At 42.1% G+C, this 11,699-nt stretch overlaps 1 long non-coding RNA gene across 1 annotated transcript in view; it reads left to right on the top strand.

Annotated features, from left to right (window-relative positions):
• Nucleotides 1–11,237, top strand: part of LOC134296392 (uncharacterized) — an 11,921-nt gene extending 684 nt beyond the window's left edge. Inside the window, exon 2 of the long non-coding RNA XR_010003122.1 lies at nt 10,990–11,237. This is a non-coding gene — a long non-coding RNA (uncharacterized LOC134296392). The remainder of the gene's footprint in view (nt 1–10,989) is intronic.
• Nucleotides 11,238–11,699: the final 462 nt, after the last annotated feature.

Raw genomic sequence — 11,699 nt, forward strand, 5'->3', positions numbered from 1 at the left:
TGCATTCACTTTCTGGCTAGAAGCAAATACAGTAGAGTCTCACTTATCCAAGCCTCGCTTATCCAAGCTTCTTGATTATCCAAGCCATTTTTGTAGTCAATGTTTTCATTCTGGGTGTTACGTCTGAAGGAACTACAGTCAAGTCTCACTTATCCAAGACTCGCTTATCCAAGCCATTTTTGTAGTCAATATTTTCAATATATCGTGATATTTTGGTGCTAAATTCGTAAATACAGTAATTACAACATAACATTACTGCCTATTGAACTACTTTTTCTGTCAAATTTGTTGTATAACATGATGTTTTGGTGCTTAATTTGTAAAATCATAACCTAATTTGATGTTTAATAGGCTTTTTCTTAATCTCTCCTTATTATCCAAGATATTTGCTTATCCAAGCTTCTGCTGGCCCGTTTAGCTTGGATCAGTGAGACTCTATTGTATGTGTGGCCCCATCTGCACTGCCATGTAATGCAGTTCAAAATTGCATTACATGTTCGGTGTAGACTCATATGATGCAGTTTAACGGCATTGCATGACTCCACACTGAACATATAATGCCCTTTCAAACTGCATTATATGGCAGTGTAGATGGTGCAGTGGGTTAAAACACTGAGTTGATGAACTTGCTGGCTGGAAGATCAGTGGTTCGAATCCAGGGAGTGGGGTGAGCTATTGCTGTTATCCCCAGCTTCTGCCAACTTAGCAGTTAGGAAACATGCACATGTGAGTAGATCAATAGATACCGCTTTATTGCAGGAAGGTAACTGCACGGAGCGTGGTCATTCTGGCCACATGACCTTGGAGGCGTCTACGGACAACACGGGCTCTTCAGCTTAGAAATAGAGATGAACACCAACCCCCAGAGTGGGACACAATTAGACTTAATGTCAGGGGAAAACCTACCTACCTTTGATGAACAGCATCATATGAATCTGCACTGAACACATAATGAATTTTTTGGCATTGTAGATGGGCCCCTGTATGTACAAATGTGTCTCAAAGTCACCTGTCAATTAATGGCAATCTTGTTAATTTTGTAGGGCTTTCCTAAATAAGGGATACGCGGGCCCCTTCCACATTGCCATATACAATCCAGATGATCTTCTTTGAACTGGATTATAGGACATAGTAGATTTATATAATAATGTGGATTATCTGCTTTGATAATCTGGATTATATGGCAGTGTAGAAGGGGCCATAGTCCAATCCCCAAACCAAGTTGACAATGTCCAGAACAAATTGAGAAAAGGCCCTAAAGGAATGGTTCTCGACCTGGGGTCCCCAGATGTTTTTGGCCTTCAACTCCCAGAAATCCTAACAGCTGGTAAACCGGCTAGGATTTCTGGGAGTTGTAGACCAAAAACATCTGGGGACCCACAGGTTGAGAAACACTGCCCTAAAGGGCAGAATCTTCCAAATGTTGATTTGCACTCCCAAGAAGGTCTAGTTTGGTAGTTCTCAACCTTCCTAATGCTGTGACCCCTTAATACAGTTCCTCATGTTGTGGTGACCCCCAACCATAAAATTATTTCCGTTGCTACTTCATAACTGGCATTTTGCTACTGTTATGGATCGTAATGTAAATATGTGATATGCAGGATGTATTTTTATTCACTGGACCAAATTTGGCACAAATACCCGATATGCCCAACTTTGGATACTGGTGGGGTTGGGGGGGATTGATTTTGTCATTTGGGAGTTGTATTTGCTGGGATTTATAGTTCACCTACAATCAAAGAGCATTCTGAACTCCACCAACGATGGAATTAAACCAAACTTGTCACACAGAACTCTCATGACCAACAGAAAATACTGGAAGAGTTTGGCGGGCATGGACCTTGAATTTTGGAAATGTAGTTCACCTACAACCAGAGAGCACTGTGGACTCAAACAATGATTGATCTGGACCAAACTTGGCATAAATATTCAATATGTCCAAATGTGAACACTGGCAGGGTTTAGGGAAAATAGACCTTGACATTTGGGAGTTGTAGTTGCTAGGATATATAGTTCATCTACAATCAAAAATGTGTTGTATAATCCAGAACATTGGATAAGTGAGTGTTGGATAAGTGAGACTCTACTTATATAGTTTTGTAAATCTCAATCCAAATATTATTATTATTATTATTATTATTATTATTATTATTATTATTATTATTATTATTGGAGGACCACCTTGGAGGACCACCACATATGAAAAAATGATCCCTTTGCTTTGTTTATATTTTCAGAAGGTATTTTCAATTGTTGCTGCATTTTGGCTTATTTTACAAGTGTCCTGTAATATTGATAAAACATTCTGTAAAAGTTTTCCAACAGTGAACAATTTCTGAATATTTTTTACAGAGGCATTCCCACTCGTCTAGACTAATCGTATGGCCAATATTATTGGCTCATTTTAGCATACAGAACTTACTTTTTAAATGGTAGGATACTCCAGGTAGGATGGGATGGCCAATGTGATCTAGTGGCTTGAGCTCTGGACTGTGTAGAGATCAGCAGTCAAATATCGACTCGGCCATGGAAACCCACCAAATGACCTTGGGCAAGTCATAGAATCATAGAATAGTAGAGTTGGAAGAGACCTCATGGGCCATCCAGTCCAACCCCCTGCCAAGAAGCAGGAAATCTCATTCAAAGCACCCCCGACAGATGGCCCAGCCTCTGTTTAAAAGCCTCCAAAGAAGGAGCCTCCACCACAGCCCGGGGAAGAGAGTTCCACTGCCGAACAGCCTCACTGTGAGGAAGTTCTTCCTAATGTTCAGGTGGAAAATACCAAGTCAAACTCTCTCAGCCCCCCGAGGAAGGCACAGACAAATTCCCCTTTGAAGAAACCTTGCCAGGAAAATCTCCTTATAATTTCCTTTTAGGATCATAAGTTCAAAAAAACTTGGAGTGAATGTCCCTTTCCAGGCAGCAGTTCTTGATGCAAGGGCCGGGCTGTGGCACAGTTGGTTAATAGCCAGCTGCAAAAAATCACTACAGAGGTCATGAATTCAAAACCAGCTTGGGTCGGATTGAGTGGCCTACCATTAAATAGCCTAGCGCGTTGTTTACCTAAGCAACCCGAAAGACAGTTACATCTGTTAAGTAGGAAAATTTAGAGACTGCTTATGCGGAGAGGCTAATTTAACTAATGGACGTCACCATTAAAATGTCCAGCAGCATGAGTGCGGAAGAATGAAGAAGTATTCCATCAAGGACTCGGTGCCACAATGGATGATGATGCAGCAGCTCACCCTGTGGCCAGAATCGAGCATACCCTCATGAAGCTGGAAGCTGGAAAATGTTAAATAGCCTCTGTGTCTCTGTCTGTATGCTGTATGTCTAATGGCATTGAATGTTTGCCATGTGTATATGTATTGTGATCCGCCCTGAGTCCCCTTTGAGGTGAGACAGGTGGAATATAAATACATAAATAAATTTGGCCAAGAAAGGCTGTGTTTCACAATAAAATTAAGGCGCCTGATTATGTGAATCAACCTGATAGGTAGAAGTCATACCCAATGGTATTTTTTCTTAACATGCTCAGTTTCTGTTTACATAGATCAGGGATCCTCAAACATTTTTAACCCAAGGGTTAGTTCACAGTCCCTCAGACTGTTGGGGAGCTGGACTATAGTTTGAAAAAACACACAAACGAATTCCTATGCACATTGCATATATCTTATTTGTAGTGCAAAAAAATGAAAAACTAATTCAATATTTAAAATGAAGAACAATTTTAAGCAACATAAACATACCAGTACAGTAGAGTCTCGCTTATCCAACCTTCGCTTATCCAACGTTCTGGATTATCCAATGCAATCTGCCTCCTGCCCGGATCCACAGCTGTTTCTCTAGGCAGCAAGGACTGAACTTTTTACGGATTTAACTTTTGACAATGTTGTTACTATAAGTTCATTTTATGCAGTTCTATCTTTATTTGTAGTCCATTTCTTAGTATCTTTTTGTAGTCAATGTTTTAAACACATTGTGATGTTTTGGTGCTAAATTCATAAATACAGTAATTGCTACATAACATTACCGTGTATTGAACTGCTTTTTCTGTCGATTTGTTGTAAAACATGATGTTTTGATGTTTAATTTGTAAAATCATAACGTAATTTGACATTGAATAGGCTTTTCCTTAATCCCTCCTAATTATCCATACAGTAAAAGGTAAAGGTTTCCCCTGACGTTAAGTCCAGTCATGTCTGACTCTGGGGGTTGGTGCTCATCTCCATTTCTAAGCCGAAGAGCCGGCGTTGTCCGTAGATACCTCCAAGGTCATGTGGCTGGCATGACTGCATGGAGCGCCGTTACCTTCCCGCCTGAGCGGTACCTATTGATCTACTCACATTGGCATGTTTTCGAACTGCTAGGTTGGCAGGAGCTGGAGCTAACAGCGGCCACTCACGCTGCTCCCTGGGTTTGAACCTGGGACCTTTCGGTCTGCAAGTTCAGCAGCTCAGCGTTTTAATGTACTTCGCCACCGGGGCTCCTTATCCATACAGTAGAGTCTCACTTATCCAACGTTCTGCCGGCCTCTTTATGTTGGATAAGCGAGACTACTGTATTACAATGGGAAATGTGGGCCTGCTTTTGACTGATGTGAGAGTCAGGTTAGTTAGGACTGTTGTTGTGTGCCTTCAAGCAGTGTCAGACTTAGGGCAACCCTAATGTTTAAGACAGGGGCTGAGCAAATGACCTTGGCGGTCACATCCAGACCTTAATTTGGGGACCTTCACCTCTGTAATCTCTTACCTGCAATCTTCTACCTGCAGGATGCAGGTTCATTCCCAGTGGGAAGAACGGTACTTTGCCATGTGTGAACTCAAATGAACTGCAGAATATCTTCTGGAATAAGTGCCCACTAGAGGGCACTGGCCCAAAATTCAGCCAGACACTTGCTTGCCGCTGCACTCCTCCATAGGCTTCATAGGGAGACCTGATTGAACACAGTGGGAATTCTCAATAAACAGAATTGCGCTGCATGAGAAAGTGAGGAGGCAGTGGGATGCATAGACCACAAACTGTCCCCAGGCCTGAGCTACTGCAGCAGCCTTCTCTGTCTTCCCTGTTTGCTCCTGTCTCCCTGTCCCTCCATTTTCTTCTGCTGTTTCTCTTTAAATGTCACAGTGAGAAGAAAAACGTTTGTTTTCTTGCACCAGAGACAAAGGACCCTTCTACACTGCCATATAATCCAGATTATCAAAGTAGATCATCCACACTATCTGCTTTGAACTGGATTATATGAGTCTACGCTGCCAGGATGCATTTACACTGTAGGATGAATGCAATCTGACACCACTTTAAGTGCCATGTCCCAATGCTATGGAATAATGGGGTCGTAGGTTGGTGCGGCAGCAGCATTCTTTGGCAGAGAAGGCTAAAAGCCTTGCAACATTACAACTCCCAGTTGTTCATCGCATTGAACCATGGCAGTTCAATTACTGTATATACTCGAGTATAAAGCCTAGTTTTTCAGCCCTTTTTTTAAGACTGAAAAAGCCCCCCTCAGCTTATTTATTTATTTATTTACAGTATTCATATTCCACCCTTCTCACCCCGAAGGGGACTCAGGGCAGATCACATTATGTACATATAGGGCAAACATTCAATGCCCATAAACACATTGAACCGAGACAGAGACAACAGACAGACAGACGCAGAGGCAATTTAACCTTTTCCTGAGGGGATGTTCAATTCTGGCCACAGGGGGGAGCAGCTGCTTCATCATCCACTTGGATGGCACTTCCTCATTCCAACGTTGTAAATTAGTTAAACTTGCCTCCCCACTTTTATAAGTGGTACCTTATTTCCTACTTGATAGACGCAACTACCTTTCGGGTTGCTAGGTCAGCAACGAGCAGGGGCTATTTTTTATTTTTAATTGACGGGTGCTCACCCCGCCACGGGCAGGCCTCGAACTCATGACCTCATGGTCAGAGTGATTTATTGCAGCAGCTGTTTACCAGCCTGCGCCACAGCCCGACTTATACTCGGTGAGGGTCTTGGCTGGCTTATATTTGGATCAGCTTATACTCGAGAATATATGGTACATTTCTTATTTTTCTCTATTATTGGTATTATTACATTAATTATTTTTCTCTATTATTGTTGCTAGTACAGTAGAGTCTCACTTATCCAACATGAACGGGCCAGCAGAACATTGGATAAACGAATATGTTGGATAATAAAGAGAGATCAAGGAGAAGCCTATTAAACATCAAATTAGGTTATGGTTTTACAAATTAAGCACCAAAACATCATGTTTTACAACAAATCTGGCAGAAAAAGTAGTTCAATACGCAGTAATGCTACGTAGCAATTACTGTATTTACGAATTTTGCACCAAAATATCATGATATATTGAAAACATTGACTATAAAAATGCATTGGATAATCCAGAATGTTGGATAAGCAAGTGTTGGATAAGTGAGACTCTACTATATTACATTTATTTTACTCTATTTTTATTATTATTATTATTATTATTATTATTATTATTAATAATAATAATAATAATAATAATACATTTATTATTTCACTTTGATCTTATTATTATTATTATTGCATTTATTACTTTACTCTATTTCTTATTACTTGTATTATTTTTCCATATTTATTATTATTATTATTACATGTATTATTTTACTCTATTATTATTAAAAGGATACATAAGCACATTTACATTGAAGAAGATGAGAATAATGATTTGATCAGAGTTGGACAGTCTTATCTTAAATTTAAGCTTTATGTAAACATTCAAAAACATTTAGTCTACTGATGACTCAATAATGTAATTTTATTGGTATCTATTTTTATTTCTGAAATTTACCACCCTCGGCTTATACTGGAGTCAATGTTTTCCCAGTTTTTGGGGGGTAAAATTAGGTGTCTCAGCTTATATTCAGGTCGGCTTATACTTGAGTATATACGGTAACTGCATTCGTTCTACAGTGTAGATACAACACAGAGCAATGGATTCAAACTGCAGGAAAAGAGATCCCACCTAAAAGTTAGGGAAAACTTCCTGATTTATTTATTTATTTATTTATTTATTTATTTATTTCGTATCAAAAGCATTGCAGAAATTTAGTATAAAACTGATAAAAATAGAAGGACCACAAGTGACTAAATATCTTTTGACCAAAACGGGCAACAGTGATCGCATTGTCTGTAGCCTCAAACAATTCTTCCTCTCTACATGGGGCAGGACACTGCAGATAAGCATACAGATGCGGAGTTGTCTGCTCTGCTCCACAGTCGCACAAAGTGGGAGGATTCTTTTAGGTAGTGCCATTTTGCCAGGTTGTTTTTTGATCAGCCCACTCCACTTCTGAGACTGTTCAGGGACTTCCAGGTTGCCCATTCTTGGTTTTTCCCTGGAGGAAGACCCTTGTGGGGGGCCATCCAGCTGGGATTGCCTGGTTTAGCTGCCCAGTGATACTTTTGCTGTTGCTGGAGCAACATTAAGAAGAATGGTGGTTCTCATGAAGCTTTTCCTTGATTTGAGTCTACTTGGAGGAGGCTGATAGTCATGCAGTGGGTGGCTTTCACAGTATTCAACCTTATATCTCACACAGTTAGCAGCAACTTCCCCTCGCACATCAGGGGGGACAATGCTAGCTTATCAAGTTTATCAACAGGTGTAGGTTTGAGACATCCTGTGATTATTCTGCATGTTTTGTTCAATGCTATGTTCACCTGCTTCGCATGGACAGATTTGTGCCAGACAGGGTAGACATATTCAGCAGTTGAGTAAGACAAGGCCAGGGCTGATGTTCTTATTAATTTTGGGTCTGCATCCCATCTCATGTATACAGGAAACACACGGAGACATCACAATGAGAAGACCAAAAATCCTCGGAATGCAACTGGCAGTGGAACGACCTCACAGACAATATGCTAGTACCATTTTTGTACGATCTGCTGTAGCAATTTTTGCAACCGGGCTGTGGCGCAGGCTGTTGAGCAGCCTGCTGCAATAAATTACTCTGACATGAGGTCATGAGTTCGAGGCCAGTTCGTGGCGGGGTGAGCACCCGTCAATTAAAAATAAAAAATAGCTCCTGCTCGTTGCTGACCTAGCAACCCGAAAGATAGTTGCATCTATCAAGTAGGAAATAAGGTACCACTTATAAAAGTGGGGAGGCAAGTTTAACTAATTTACGACTTGGAATGAGGAAGTGCTGTCAGAGTGGATGATGAAGCAGCTGCTCCCCCCTGTGGCCAGAATCGAACATCCCCTCAGGAGAAGGTTAAATTGCCTCTGCGTCTGTCTCTGTCTCGGTTCTGTGTGTATATGGACATTGAATGTTTGCCCTTTGTGTGTACAATGTGATTCGCCCTGAGTCCCCTTCGGGGTGAGAAGGGCGGAATATAAATACTGTAAATAAATAAATAAATAAATAAATAAACCTCTCACAGAAGTGAAAAATATTAAAATCCCATCTGTGGAACTCGATAGCTGCAGTGTATCATTATTCTATAAACCACCCAGAGTTGATTTCTGTTTTACACCCCAAGCAATTGCCACAATAGTCAAGCCCATTTTATTGTGGGAGATTTCAATAGCCATAGCTCTGTCTGGGGCTATGATGATGATAGAAATGGCGAAGCAGTTTTAATGTGGGCCTACATTAGTAAAATGAGCCCTCTCCATGACAGTAAATTACTACCATCATTTAATAGTGGCTGATGGAAACATGGTTATAACCCTGATCTGGCTTTTGCAAACGAAAGCATAGTCCACCAATGCATTAAAAGGGTATTAAACCTGATACCTAATACTCAACATAGACCAATATGCGACCAAGCATATGCAGCTATAAGACTAAAAAGTGTCCCCTTCAGCAGAAGATATAATTTCAATAAAGCTAACTGGACAAAGTTTACAGAGAACTTGGAAGCTGCTATTTCTGATATAGAACCCCTGGTGGTGGCGCAGTGTGTTAAAGCACTGAGCTGCTGAACTTGGAGACCGAAAGGTCCCAGGTTCAAATCCCAGGAGCGGAATGAGCGCCCGCTGTTAGCCCCAGCTCCTGCCAACCTAGCAGTTCGAAAACATGCCAATGTGAGTAGATCAATAGGTACCGCTCCAGCGGGAAGGTAAGGGCGCTCCATGCAGTCATGCCAGCCACATGACCTTGGAGGCGTCTACGGACAACGCCGGTTCTTCAGCTTAGAAATGGAGATGAGCACCAACCCCCAGAGTCAGACATGACTGGACTTAACGTCAGGGGAAAACCTTTACCTTTTTAACCTATAGAAGGCTATGACCTGTTTGTAGAAGCTGTGAAAAGATCCTCGAGGCTCTCAGTCCCTAGAAGCTGTCGCACAAGCTACCTGTAGTAAAGGTAAAGGTTTTCCCCTGACATTAAGTCTAGTCGTGTCAGACTCTGACGGGTGGTGCTCATCTCAATTTCTAAGCCGAAGAGCTGGCATTGTCCATAGACACGTTCTAGGTCATGTGACCAGCATGACTGCATGGAGCGCCGTTACCTTCCGGCAGATGCAGTACCTATTGATCTACTCACATGTGCATGTTTTCGAACTGTAAGGTTGGCAGAAGCTGGGGCTAATAACGGGACCTCACTCCGCTCCCCGGATTCGAACTACTGACCTTTCGGTCAGCAAGTTCAGCAGCTCAGCAGTTTAATCCATTGCACTACCGGAGGCTCCAAGCTACATACCAGGCCTAAATAAAGAATCACTAAACAAGCTAGCTTCCTGCCAACCTAGCAGTTCAAAAACATGCAAATGTGAGTAGATAAATAGGTACTGCTCCGGCGGGAAGGTAAGGGCGCTCCATGCAGTCATGCCGGCCACATGACCTTGGAAGTGTCTATGGACAACGCCGGCTCTTCAGCTTAGAAATTGAGATGAGCACCAACCCCCAGAGTCGGTCACGACTGGACTTAACGTCAGAGGAAAACATTTACCTTTACCTTAAACCAGCTACAGGAATATCTTAGACTATTTCAAGAGAATCCATACAGCAATGAGACTATAGCAGCTGACAAAAATTATCTACAGCCATAGCTAATGCTAAGAAAGTCTGCTGGATAGAGCTGCTTGAGAATCTTGATACGTCCAAGATCCTGGCAATTGCTGAGACGCCTGGATAGCGACCCTCTGGTCAACTGCAGACATGCAAATGTAACTCCAAACCAGATAGCACACCAGCTAATTCAGAATGGGAAAAACAACTGCAGCAGAGTAAAGGTTAAAATCAACTTCCTGATCATAAGAGCTGTTTAACACTGGAATACATTGTGTTGGAGTATAGTCCCCTTCTTTGGAAGTTTTTCTACAGAATCTGGATGGCCCTTGTAGCCTCTTCCAACTCTGTGAATTGATGATTCTCTGCCTCCCATCTTGTGCGTTATTTGGGAAGAGAGGGAGAAAATTAAAGCTGCCTTTCAGCAGCCCCTGCCAGAAGCCATGTTACGCCAAGCTGCAGGGATGTACACACCAGCCGCGAGTTGGCGCCTGACCAGTTCCATTCTGCAGTACTCCATCAGTAATTAATACTTCCCGGCTTGTGCCGGGCACGACTGGCATTTGTCAGAACAATGCAACCTTGGCCAGTGTTTCACACACACTGCTTTGAGTCAGAAGAAATGAGGAGAAGCCAGTAGTAATATGGACATTAAGTCCTAGCGGGAATTCAGTTCCAGAGGGAAGCATGGAGAATGCCCAAGGAAAGGAGTCTTGAATTTTGGACAATCAGCATGTGTGGCAAGAGAAAATGATGCAGCACTTTAGGGAAGATCAGGGGATATATGGCACCAGACAGGCTGTGCTGAGTGAATGCTGAGAAATGGCAAAAGCATCACAGCAAGAGCCTCAGAGCTGCTTCTGTAGATTAACAAACATCTATGTGAAAGAGGTGAAAGGCAGATTAAAGAGCGATAAAATACCAGATAAATACTAGAATACTGATGTGTTGTCTCAGATTTTAAAAAATAGTATTTCTTTCATCACTTTTTACAGGAATCACCAAAGAATTTCTGCTGCTGTATGCTCCATTTCAGAGGAAGGAAGGAAGGAAGGAAGGAAGGAAGGAAGGAAGGAAGGAAGGAAGGAAGGAAGGAAGGAAGGAAGGAAGGAAGGAAGGACGGAAGGAAGAAAGGAAGGAAATCGCCTTGGAGTATTCCTTGTCTAAGAAAACCTGCTGGAATTCATGGGGTTGCCATAAGTAGATGTGTGATGTGAAGGCACAAATCTTACATAACATTGAAGCCAGTGTGATGTTGTTTTTTGTAAGTAAGAATCTTACTGGTGGTGGCGCGGTGTGTTAAAGCGCTAAGCTGTTGAACTTGCAGACCAAAAGGTCCCAGGTTCAAATCCTGGGAGCGGAATGAGCGCCCGCTGTTAGCCCCAGCTCCTGCCAACCTAGCAGTTCGAAAACATGCAAATGTGAGTAGATCAATAGGTACCGCTCCGGCGGGAAGGTAAGGGCGCTCCATGCAGTCATGCCGGCCACATGACCTTGGAGGTGTCTACGGACAACGCCGGCTCTTCGGCTTAGAAATGGAGATGAGCATCAACCCCTAGAGTCGGTCACAACTGGACTTAACGTCTGGGGAAAACCTTTACCTTTACCTAAGTAAGAATTTGGGAGACGTAGTACATGGTATCTTCAGCATGTACCAGAATATGCCATTCAAAATTTTAAAAACCACCAAGATCAGCTAATGAAG

This window comes from Anolis carolinensis, chromosome 2 (assembly GCF_035594765.1).
Source record: "Anolis carolinensis isolate JA03-04 chromosome 2, rAnoCar3.1.pri, whole genome shotgun sequence".
Lineage (NCBI taxonomy): Eukaryota > Metazoa > Chordata > Lepidosauria > Squamata > Dactyloidae > Anolis > Anolis carolinensis.